The sequence below is a fragment of the Bufo gargarizans genome, chromosome 7 (assembly GCF_014858855.1).
Source record: "Bufo gargarizans isolate SCDJY-AF-19 chromosome 7, ASM1485885v1, whole genome shotgun sequence".
NCBI classification, from domain to species: Eukaryota; Metazoa; Chordata; class Amphibia; order Anura; family Bufonidae; genus Bufo; species Bufo gargarizans.
Window position 1 is genome coordinate 127175562 of NC_058086.1, and position 12820 is coordinate 127188381.

At 48.4% G+C, this 12820-nt stretch overlaps 1 protein-coding gene across 2 annotated transcripts in view; it reads right to left on the minus strand.

The window, feature by feature from the left end:
* The window catches only part of LOC122943123 (complement factor H-related protein 1-like), a 363452-nt gene that overhangs the window by 107163 nt on the left and 243469 nt on the right, over positions 1–12820 (minus strand). The window lies entirely within an intron of this gene.

A 12820-nucleotide genomic window follows, 5' to 3' on the forward strand; every position in this document is an offset into this window, starting at 1 on the left:
TACCCTTACTGAAATGTGGGTGGAGAAGTGGGTGTAGTTAGCTATATTAATGAGTTTACCCGTGTTTGACCATCTGTTCAAAATTAGGCCCATCCTTGACCATTTCAACGCAGTTTTCAGAAGTGTACACCCCAGAACAAAATGTCTGCATAGACAAATCCCTATTACTTTTCAAAGGGAGGTAAGAGTCCGCCAGTATCTGCCCAGCAAGCGGGCAAGGTATGGTATAAAAATGTATAAAATCTGTAAGAGTAGCTCTAGGTACACTTTCAAGTTCTGGATTTATGAAGGGAGGGACACCCGGATTGAACACCCAGAATGCCCCCTGTCCTAGGAGTTAGTGGGAAGAAAGTGTGGGACTTACAGCACCCACTGCTGGATAAGGGTTACCATCTATATGTGGATAATGAGTTTACCACTGTTCCAGTCTCTAACTTCCAGAGGTACTGTGGCGTGCGGCACAGTACTCAAAAATCAGAAAGACCTCCCTAGATGCCTGGTAGGACAACCACGAAGAAAATGAGACAGCCGTGCTCTCCTCAATGAGAACATGTTGGTGGTTAAGTACAAGGAGAAGAGGGATGTCATTTTGCTAACCACCATTCACAGTAAAACCAGCTCTCCTGCCCCTGTACGTGGTACCACTACCACTGTCCCCAAACCAGACTGCATTTTGGACTACAACAGGGCGGGGTTTATCTTTCAGATCAAGTTCTGAAGCCCTACATGAAAAACAAAAAGTGTGGTACAAAACGCTGGCTAATGCATACGTGCTATTTAGATCTAGAGGCCAGACAAGAACATTCCACAATTTTAAACGGTGGTGATAAAGGCCCTAATTCTTCCAAACCAAGCAATGTAGGGCCCCAGTACTTCTGCAAATTACGGTGCCAGAGTTGTACCAGGGTAACATTTCCCTGGTGAAGTCCCCCAAACAGTGAGGAAGGGGAGGATCCAAAAAAGATGCAGGGTGTGTTCCAAAAGGGAGATAAACCTGCCCTGAAAAACCTCACCTGTGCATCAAGGATTGTTTCAAAATCTACCACTCATCCATGCATTAATTTCATCGTTGATGTACCCTGTAATTTTACCACCTTATATCTCTGATTTAGTCCGCATAGCTTACATATCTACTTTTCACCAACCACTACATATTCATTTCTGTAAAACAACAGTTTGGTCAAAGGTGCCCTTTCCACCCCTTAAAATGTTCGTACAGGTGAAACTTTCCAAAATGGGGTCACTTCTTGGGGTTTTTAATTTCTGGGGACCTCAGGAAAAATTAACATGAGACATGGCACCTAAAATCCATGTCTGTTTATTCAGAGCTGCTTGCAAAATCCATATTTTGCAGTTTACCTGCTCTGTGCCATACAGCAGGCTACAATCACATATGGGGTGTTTCCTGAATGGGGAGAAAATGGGTTACACATACTGGGGTGCATTTTCTCCTCTTACCCCTTGTGAAAGTGAAAAATGTGGGTCTGGTTATATTTTGTTCATTTTCACAGCCGAGAGCTTTTAAATCCTTGGATAAGTGTTTCTGCCTTCTGTGAGACACCAGTTTGCCGAAGAGTACCCTTGCCACCCCTTAAAATGTTCGTACAGGGGTGCACTTTCCAAAGTTGGGTCCCTTCTTGGGGTTACTAATTTCTGGGGACCGCATTAACATGCAACATGGCACTTAAAATCCATGTCTGTTTATTCAGGCCTGCAAAATCCATATTTCGCAGTTTGCCTCTAGAGCCCTGCTGTGCGCCCATACAGCAGGCTACAAGCACATGTTAAGTATTACCGTATTTAGGGGGAAATTGGTTATAAAATGTGGCATGCATTTTGTCCTGTTAACCCTTGTAAAAGTAAGAAATGTAGATGTAAAGCAACTTTTTCTGGAAAAAATTAAAATTTTTCCCAATTCTGTGAAATGCCTGATGGGTCAAAGTGCTCACTACACACCTTCAAATATTTATTGAGGAGTGTAGTTTCCAGAATGGAGTCACTTTTTGGGAGTTTCCACTGAAGGGTTACCTCCAGGGTGTCTTTATATGTGACATAGCTCCCAAAAGCCAATCCTGCAAAATCTGTCCTCCAAAAGCCTTATGACGCTCCTTCCCTTTTGAACCCTGCCATGCACTCATGTATCCATTTTGACCATATGTGGGGTGTTGCCGTATTCAGGGGGAAATGGGTAATAAAATGTGGAGTGCATTTTGTCCTGTTACTGTCACCACCAGTTCTGTGAGAAGGTCTGGCAGACGTTCTTCTCTACCTCTTGCAAGACATTCTTTGTTTTGGTTTCACTTTGTCATCTCCTTTCCTTCTCCCAGGTGTCACCTATTTAGACTAATTGTCTCCCTTTATATTCCCTCCCATACTGCCTCACTGAGGTTTATACTACTTCCTGGATGAGGTGTTTACTGCTGGAGTCTGCTGCTGAGTTTGCTAAGATAAGTATTTTTCTTTATTTGTGTTTCCTTGTTGGCTTAATTCTAGGTGACCCTGACTCCATCCTTATTAAGTGCAGGGAGCCGGTAGTTGTGTCCCCTCACTATTATAGGGTCTTCAGGTGTCACAGTCTTAGATACGTGGGCATGCAATCATCTACTATTGAGACCCTTGCATGGGCATAGCAGTCAGGGAGAGCTCTTAGGGTCACCCATATGCTCCTTAGTTTGGGATCAAGCCAGTCGGAGGTTTATTTATAAGTTCCAGCTATCTGCAACATTATCCGTGGGTATAAAGCAACTGATGGGTCAAAGTGCTCACTACACATGTTAAAAATATTCCTTGAGGGTGTAGTTTCTGGAATGGGGTCACTTTTTGGGGGTTTACACTGCAGGTCTTCATATGCAATATAGCTCCCAAAAGTCAATCCTACAAAATCTGTCCTTCAAAAGCCCTATGGCGCTCCTTCCCTTTTGAACCCTGCCATGTGCTCATGCATCTGTTTTTTAGCACATTTTTAGGATTGTTTGTAAACTGCAGAATCAGGGTAATAAATAATAAGGTTTATTTTCCTTTTAATCCTTGCTATGTTACAGCAAAAATAGAAGAAAATGGAAAATCTGAAGAAAAAACAATCTAAATGGAGCTTAATAATATTACAGGTTATAGCTACTAGAGAGGGGTTGTTGATCCAGGGAGTTAGTCTGATTGCCTGATTGGAGTTCGAGAAGGAAAATTGGCTTCTACCTCACAGTTTTTTTTTGCCTTCCTCTGGATCAACTTGTAGGATAACAGGCCGAACTGGATGGACAAATGTCTTTTTTTCGGCCTTATGTACTATGTTACTATGTTAAATTTTGAAATTTCACCTCCATTTACCTTTAATTCTTGTGAAACACCTAAAGGGTTAATAAAGTTTGTAACATCAGTTTTGAAAGATTTGAGGGGTGTAGTTTTTAAAATGAGGTCATTTATGGGTAGTTTCTATTACAAACTAACAAAATGAATAGGATGTAATGGCTATGCGTCCTTATAAACACTAGATAAATATATATAAGGAAAGGACACTAAAACAAAATAACAAATGATACATTATGATGTTCGAATAAAATATAGGGGTGTCTACCCACACTGCAATAAGCAGCTGAATGAAACATCACCAATTTGTGGGACCAACCATCCTCATAACACCACAAGTAAAGGTGGAAATGTATATAAGCAGTATGATCAGTGTGTCCCACAAACTAAACCCACCAACACTGGGGGGCATACCACCACAAGGTCCAGAGTCTGAACCTGGTTGGGGTACTGTAAAACTGGATACCTGGTGCCAGGTGTAGCGCCAGATATCGCCTTAATTAACAGTGGATGTCAGCGTGCATAACATCCACTGCACTGAAACAATTCAGGTGCGGGACTGAGACAAAATTAATGGGAGCCGCTGAGTTTGACTGGTGTGTCAAAAGCACTGACACAGTCCTATGTGGTCTATGCTCAACGCGTTTCCATGCACAAAGGTGCACTTCATCAGGAGCAACATGCACTGTGACTGGAGCCCACAGCCTCTGATGTAGGTGTTCACTTGAGGTTACAAAGAGAGGGCAGAGGTAGAGTGACCTGCCTGTGACCGAATTCCTCTAGTGTGAGGCACGGCGTAATGACTGGAACCTACAGCCCTGCCTAAGCCGTCTACCTCTAGATTGAGGGGCAACGTGCTGGTGTGTAACAAGCCGGCACTGTAATGGCCGCGAAGCGGTTCACAAAACGCTGAGATTAGAAGGGTGAAACAACGCCCCGCCGGAACCCCCCCCCCCCCCCTCACTGACAGCCAATCCGGCCAGAAGGCACGATTAAGAATCAACAATTGGCTGACAAGCAGGCGGAGCTACGTCAGTCCCAGGAAAAGCGCTATGTGCCGCAGTCAAAAGGGAACTTCAGGGCTGCTCTATATGAACATGCCATCGGAGTATCAATACCTAAAATATTGTAAGTGGAATGGGATAAAGAAAAAGGAGAAGAAAAAAAGAGAACAAGTGTTAACACACCGCAAAACAAAACACAACGGTAGGGAGCCAATTGGAGTCAGAGGATGATAACACTTGATAATCATAAACACAATAGACGTATATGAGGCCAAATACATATTCATATGAATGGCACAAAAGAAATGGCATCATTGAGGCCAGATGGTTTGATGGTGTTTAAAGAAAAAAATCCATCACGCCTCTTTCTGCAGAAGGATGCGGTCACAATCACCTCCCCTTGATGACATTTTCACAGAATCAATCCCCTGAAACTTAACAGATGACACTTTGCCACTGTGACAGTCAGACACATGACGTGCAATAGGGGTGTCTTTCAAGTTCAAGTTCGTAATGTCAGTAACATGCTCCCCTATACGCCGTCTGAGCTCCCTAATAGTTTTGCCGACATATTGGATGCCACAGACACATGTCATCAAATAAATCACACCAACTCATTTGCAGTTGAAAAATGACCTAATAAAATAGGTCTTGTCTGATGTGCTGTTGGCAAAGCTTTTGGTCTTGTTTATAAAGCCACAGAACTTGCAAGATCCACAGAGGAATGTCCCTGTAAGGGAACTCTGTAACCAGGAATGTTGTTTTGGACTTTGATATAGACTATCTGAACAAGTACAAAAACTTTTATTGAACTCACAATAGTAAAAATTACATATCCATACATATAAATGAGCAGCACGATGCCACACAGGATAACGTTTAAATGGTCTGTAGTAAAACAAATGACAATAAATAATCCCAAACCGTGCAGAGTATATTCTTACATGGCTAACAGTCAATACAATATAAAGTGCATAGTGCAAATTGTAAACAATGACTAGGGGAAAATACAAAAATCGATACAGACCAAGTCCTCCTGGATCCCTACACGTGTTTCGCGTTTTGCTTCCCCTGAGGAAGCAAAACGCGAAACACGTGTAGGCAGGGCCGGCCTTTGGGGTGTGCGGGCTGTGCGGCCGCACAGGGCGCCATAGCAACAGGGGCGCCGGGCGGCCGACAGCCCGCAATGTAATATGGGCAGGCGAGGCGGCACTTATGTTTTCCCACGGGGCGGGCCCCCGCCCCCTCCATCTCCCCCTCCCCTGTATTCAGCAGGGGGCGCACGTTGCAGTTTAAAAAAAACAAACTTGCTTATATAAGTTCGGGCGGCTGGCGGCGCCGCCTGAGTGGCTGAGGCTGAGCGCCTGCCTGCGCCTGCTGTGTGCTGTTAATGTAGCGTGGCCGAGCTCTGTTCGATCCGCGGTACAGGAGCTTTTGTTTCCTGTACCCGGCCGGACTGACAGGAAGTGCTCACTTAGTGTGCACTTCCTGTCAGTCCGGCCGGGTACAGGAAACAAATGCTCCTGTACCTCGGATCGAACAGAGCTCGGCCACGCTACACTAGAGGTGGAAAAGAGAGTGAAGAGGGGGGGGGGGGAGGGGGGGGGGGAGGAAATAATGAGAGTGAAGAGGGGGGGGAGGAAATAATGAGAGTGAAGAGGGGGGGGGAGGGGGGGAGGAAATAATGAGAGTGAAGAGGGGGGGGGGGAGGAAATAATGAGAGTGAAGAGGGGGGGGGGAGGAAATAATGAGAGTGAAGAGGGGGGGGGAGGAAATAATGAGAGTGATGGGGGGGGAGAAATAATGAGAGTGATGGGGGGGGGGAGAAATAATGAGAGTGATGGGGGGGAGAGAAATAATGAGAGTGATGGGGGGGGGAGAAATAATGAGAGTGATGGGGGGGGGGAGAAATAATGAGAGTGATGGGGGGGGGGGAGAAATAATGAGAGTGATGGGGGGGGGAGAAAATAATGAGAGTGATGGGGGGGGGAGAAATAATGAGAGTGATGGGGGGGGGGGGAGAAATAATGAGAGTGATGGGGGGGGGGAGAAATAATGAGAGTGATGGGGGGGGGAGAAATAATGAGAGTGATGGGGGGGGGGGGAGAAATAATGAGAGTGATGGGGGGGGGAGAAATAATGAGAGTGATGGGGGGGGGAGAAATAATGAGAGTGATGGGGGGGGGAGAAATAATGAGAGTGATGGGGGGGGGAGAAATAATGAGAGTGATGGGGGGGGGGAGAAATAATGAAAGTGATGGGGGGGGGAGAAATAATGAGAGTGATGGGGGGGGGAGAAATAATGAGAGTGATGGGGGGGGGGGAAATAATGAGAGTGATGGGGGGAGGGGAGAAATAATGAGAGTGATGGGGGGGAGGGGAGAAATAATGAGAGTGATGGGGGGGGGAGAAATAATGAGAGTGATGGGGGGGGGGAGAAATAATGAGAGTGATGGGGGGGGGGAGAAATAATGAGAGTGATGGGGGGGGGAGGGGAGAAATAATGAGAGTGATGGGGAGGGGAGAAATAATGAGAGTGATGGGGGGGGGGGGAGAAATAATGAGAGTGATGGGGGGGGGAGAAATAATGAGAGTGATGGGGGGGAGGGGAGAAATAATGAGAGTGATGGGGGGGAGGGGAGAAATAATGAGAGTGATGGGGGGGGGAAATAATGAGAGTGATGGCAGGGGGGGAAATAATGAGAGTGATGGCGGGGGGGGAAATAATGAGAGTGATGGCGGGGGGGGAAATAATGAGAGTGATGGCGGGGGGGGAAATAATGAGAGTGATTGGGGGGGGAAATAATGAGAGTGATTGGGGGGGGGGGGGAATAATGAGAGTGACGAGGGAAGGGGGGGGGAGAGAGTGACAAGAAGTCCCCAGAGCCAGACTGCAGCCAGAGTCCAGATCATCTTATTGTCCTGGTGGTAAGTAGACAATGCAATATGTTTATTATTTAATTGTTTAGTTATTAATACTACATGGAAACTAATTTTCTCAGCTGGACACCGGCCGACATGCGCTGGGGGCCTCACCAGCGGTTAGGGTAGGGAAAAAGCACTGGCCCGTACGTAAATTTTTCCCTTCCCTAACCGCTGGTGAGGCTCCCGGTGCATGCGCAGTGTCGGACGGTGTTCAGCTGAAAACATCCATCCGATCACTGCGCATTGGCCCATAGTTTTTCCCTACCCTAACCGCCGGCGAGGCTCCTGGCGCATGCGCATTCTGCTGTGAAATTTCCCTAACCTGTCGTTGTGCGCCTGCGCGATGCTGCACACCTCCTCATGTCATGTCCGGTGCGACCGGAAGTGACGAGGGTAGGGAAATCTCACGAACTAGGGAAGTATAACATTACACCGGCCTTTGGGGTGTGAGGGCTGGTAACTACTTGGTTGGATAGTCAGCCAGCCTATGCCATGATGCCAGCAACAAGCAGTTTTTTTTTTTTGTTTTTTTTTTTTGGGGGGGGGGCGCCACAAGGTTAGCTCGCACAGGGCGCCTGAACACCTAAGGCCGGCCCTGCGTGTAGGGATCCAGGAGGACTTGGTCTGTATCCTGTGGGATCCATGCCTGGTTCATTTTTATGAACGTCAGCTTGTCCACATTGGCTGTAGACAGGCGGCTGCGTTTGTCTGTAATGACGCCCCCTGCCGTGCTGAATACACGTTCAGACAAAACGCTGGCCGCCAGGCAGGCCAGCACCTCCAAGGCATAAAAGGCTAGCTCTGGCCACGTGGACAATTTAGAGACCCAGAAGTTGAATGGGGCCGAACCATCAGTCAGTACGTGGAGGGGTGTGCACATGTACTGTTCCACCATGTTAGTGAAATGTTGCCTCCTGCTAACACGTTGCGTATCAGGTGGTGGTGCAGTTAGCTGTGGCGTGTTGACAAAAGTTTTCCACATCTCTGCCATGCTAACCCTGCCCTCAGAGGAGCTGGCATTGACACAGCTGCCTTGGCGACCTCTTGCTCCTCCTCTGCCTTGGCCTTGGGCTTCCACTTGTTCCCCTGTGACATTTGGGAATGCTCTCAGTAGCGCGTCTACCAACGTGCGCTTGTACTCGCGCATCTTCCTATCACGCTCCAGTGCAGGAAGTAAGGTGGGCACATTGTCTTTGTAGCGTGGATCCAGCAGGGTGGCAACCCAGTAGTCCGCACAGGTTAAAATGTGGGCAACTCTGCTGTCGTTGCGCAGGCACTGCAGCATGTAGTCGCTCATGTGTGCCAGGCTGCCCAGGGGTAAGGACAAGCTGTCCTCTGTGGGAGGCGTATCGTCGTCGTCCTGCCTTTCCCCCCAGCCACGCACCAGTGATAGACCCGAGCTGCGTTGGGTGCCACCCCGCTGTGACCATGCTTCATCCTCATCCTCCTCCACCTCCTCCTCATCCTCGTCCTCCAGTAGTGGGCCCTGGCTGGCCACATTTGTACCTGGCCTCTGCTGTTGCCAAAAACCTCCCTCTGAGTCACTTCGAAGAGACTGGCCTGAAAGTGCTAAAAATGACCCCTCTTCCTCCTCCTCCTCCTCCTGGGCCACCTCCTCTTCCATCATCGCCCTAAGTGTTTTCTCAAGGAGACATAGAAGTGGTATTGTAACGCTGATAACGGCGTCATCGCCACTGGCCATGTTGGTGGAGTACTCGAAACAGCGCAACAGGGCACACAGGTCTCGCATGGAGGCCCAGTCATTGGTGGTAAAGTGGTGCTGTTCTGTAGTGCGACTGACCCGTGCGTGCTGCAGCTGAAACTCCACTATGGCCTGCTGCTGCTCGCACAGTCTGTCCAGCATGTGCAAGGTGGAGTTCCACCTGGTGGGCACGTCGCATATGAGGCGGTGAGCGGGAAGGCCGAAGTTACGCTGTAGCGCAGACAGACGAGCAGCAGTAGGATGTGAACGCCGGAAGCGCGAACAGACGGCCCGCACTTTATGCAGCAGCTCTGACATGTCGGGGTAGTTGTGTATGAACTTCTGCACCACCAAATTCAGCACATGCGCCAAGCAAGGGATGTGCGTCAAATTGGCTAGTCCCAGAGCTGCAACGAGATTTCGCCCATTATCACACACCACCAGGCCGGGCTTGAGGCTCACCAGCAGCAACCACTCGTCGGTCTGTTGTTCTATACCCCGCCACAACTCCTGTGCGGTGTGGGGCCTGTCCCCCAAACATATGAGTTTCAGAATGGCCTGCTGACGTTTACCCCGGGCTGTGCTGAAGTTGGTGGTGAAGGTGTGTGGCTGACTGGATGAGCAGGTGGAAGAAGAGGAGGAGGAAGCCGAGAAGGAGGAGGTGGCAACAGGAGGCAAAGAATGTTGCCCTGCGATCCTTGGCGGCGGAAGGACGTGCGCCAGACAGCTCTCCGCCTGGGGCCCAGCTGCCACTACATTTACCCAGTGTGCAGTTAGGGAGATATAGCGTCCCTGGCCGTGCTTACTGGTCCACGTATCTGTGGTTAGGTGGACCTTGCTACAGATGGCGTTGCGCAGTGCACACTTGATTTTATCGGATACTTGGTTGTGCAGGGAAGGCACGGCTCTCTTGGAGAAGTAGTGGCGGCTGGGAACAACATACTGTGGGACAGCAAGCGACATGAGCTGTTTGAAGCTGTCTGTGTCCACCAGCCTAAATGACAGCATTTCATAGGCCAGTAGTTTAGAAATGCTGGCATTCAGGGCCAGGGATCGAGGGTGGCTAGGTGGGAATTTACGCTTTCTCTCAAATGTTTGTGAGATGGAGAGCTGAACGCTGCCGTGTGACATGGTTGAGACGCTTGGTGACGGAGGTGGTGGTGTTGGTGGTACATCCCCTGTTTGGTGGGCGGCAGGTGCCAACGTTCCTCCAGAGGCGGAGGAAGAGGCCGAGGCGGCAGCAGCAAAAGAGGCCGAGGCGGCAGCAGCAGAAGAGGTAGCAGGGGGAGCCTGAGTGACTTCCTTGGTTTTAAGGTGTTTACTCCACTGCAGTTCATGCTTTGCATGCAGGTGCCTGGTCATGCAGGTTGTGCTCAGGTTCAGAACGTTAATGCCTCGCTTCAGGCTCTGATGGCACAGCGTGCAAACCACTCGGGTCTTGTCGTCAGCACATTGTTTGAAGAAGTGCCATGCCAGGGAACTCCTTGAAGCTGCCTTTGGGGTGCTCGGTCCCAGATGGCGGCGGTCAGTAGCAGGCGGAGTCTCTTGGCGGCGGGTGTTCTGCTTTTGCCCACTGCTCCCTCTTTTACTACGCTGTTGGCTCGGTCTCACCACTGCCTCTTCCTCCGAACTGTGAAAGTCAGTGGCACGACCTTCATTCCATGTGGGGTCTAGGACCTCATCGTCCCCTGCATCGTCTTCCACCCAGTCTTGATCCCTGACCTCCTGTTCAGTCTGCACACTGCAGAAAGATGCAGCAGTTGGCACCTGTGTTTCGTCATCATCAGAGACATGCTGAAGTGGTATTCCCATGTCATCATCATCAGGAAACATAAGTGGTTGTGCGTCAGTGCATTCTATGTCTTTCACCGCTGGGGAAGGGCTAGGTGGATGCCCTTGGGAAACCCTGCCAGCGGAGTCTTCAAACAGCATAAAAGACTGCTGCATAACTTGAGGCTGAGACAGTTTCCCTGGTATGCATGGGGGTGATGTGACAGACTGATGGGGTTGGTTTTCAGGCGCCATCTGTGCGCTTTCTGCAGAAGACTGGGTGGGAGATAATGTGAACGTGCTGGATCCACTGTCGGCCACCCAATTGACTAATGCCTGTACCTGCTCAGGCCTTACCATCCTTAGAACGGCATTGGGCCCCACCATATATCGCTGTAAATTCTGGCGGCTACTGGGACCTGAGGTAGTTGGTACACTAGGACGTGTGGATGTGGCAGAACGGCCACGTCCTCTCCCAGCACCAGAGGGTCCACTAACACCACCACGACCATGTCCACGTCCGCGTCCCTTACTAGATGTTTTCCTCATTGTTATGGTTCACCACAACAACAAAAATATTATTTGGCCCAATGTATTGTATTCAAATTCAGCGGGATATAAATTTGAGGCCTAGTATTTAGGCGCTGGGTGACCGGTATGGATTTACTAACAGAATTGGACTTGGAAATGCACAGTAGCGTGTGTGTGTGAAGTTATTCTGAATGACCCTATGTGCACCTTGAATATTATATACCCTTTTAGGGATAGATTTCAAATAGCTCTGATATAGCAGAAACCACTAAATTATGAAATTGCTAAATTGGGAATTGTATTTCAACCCAGAACAAAAAATGTGCTTTGACGGACACTAAATAACTTTCCCAGCCACAACAGGACAGCGGTAACGAGAGATTTAGCGGGATATACATTTGAGGCCTAGTATTTAGGCGCTGGGTGACCGGTATGGATTTACTAACAGAATTGGACTTGGAAATGCACAGTAGCGTGTGTGTGTGAAGTTATTCTGAATGACCCTATGTGCACCTTGAATATTATATACCCTTTTAGGGATAGATTTCAAATAGCTCTGATATAGCAGAAACCACTAAATTATGAAATTGCTAAATTGGGAATTGTATTTCAACCCAGAACAAAAAATGTGCTTTGACGGACACTAAATAACTTGCCCAGCCACAACAGTACAGCGGTAACGAGAGATTTAGCGGGATATAAATTTGAGGCCTAGTATTTAGGCGCTGGGTGACCGGTATGGATTTAGTGACAGAATTAGACTGGGATATGGCCAAAAAATAACCACACTATTGCTGGTTAAATGCACTTGGTGTGACAGCTTGACCAACCACACTACTGAGGGTTAAATGCACTTGGTGACGGGCGCAGCTTGCCCCTGATTTAGTATATGGCCAAAAAATGAACAGACTATTGCTGGTTAAATGCACTTGGTGTGATAGCTTGACCAACCACACTATTGAGGGTTAAATGCACTTGGTGACGGGCGCAGCTTGCCCCTGATGTAGTATATGGCCAAAAAATGAACAGACTATTGCTGGTTAAATGCACTTGGTGACAGGCGCAGCTTGCCCCTGATGTAGTATATGGCCAAACAATGAACAGACTATTGCTGGTTAAATGCACTTGGTGTCACAGCTTGACCAACCACACTACTGAGGGTTAAATGCACTTGGTGACGGGCGCAGCTTGCCCCTGATTTAGTATATGGCCAAAAAATGAACAGACTATTGCTGGTTAAATGCACTTGGTGTGATAGCTTGACCAACCACTCTACTGAGGGTTAAATGCACTTGGTGACGGGCGCAGCTTGCCCCTGATTTAGTATATGGCCAAAAAATGAACAGACTATTGCTGGTTAAATGCACTTGGTGTCACAGCTTGACCAACCACACTACTGAGGGTTAAATGCACTTGGTGACGGGCGCAGCTTGCCCCTGATGTAGTATATGGCCAAAAAATGAACAGACTATTGCTGGTTAAATGCACTTTGTGACGGGCGCAGCTTGCCCCTGATTTAGTATATGGCCAAAAAATGAACAGACTATTGCTGGTTAAATGCACTTGGTGTGATAGCTTGACCAAC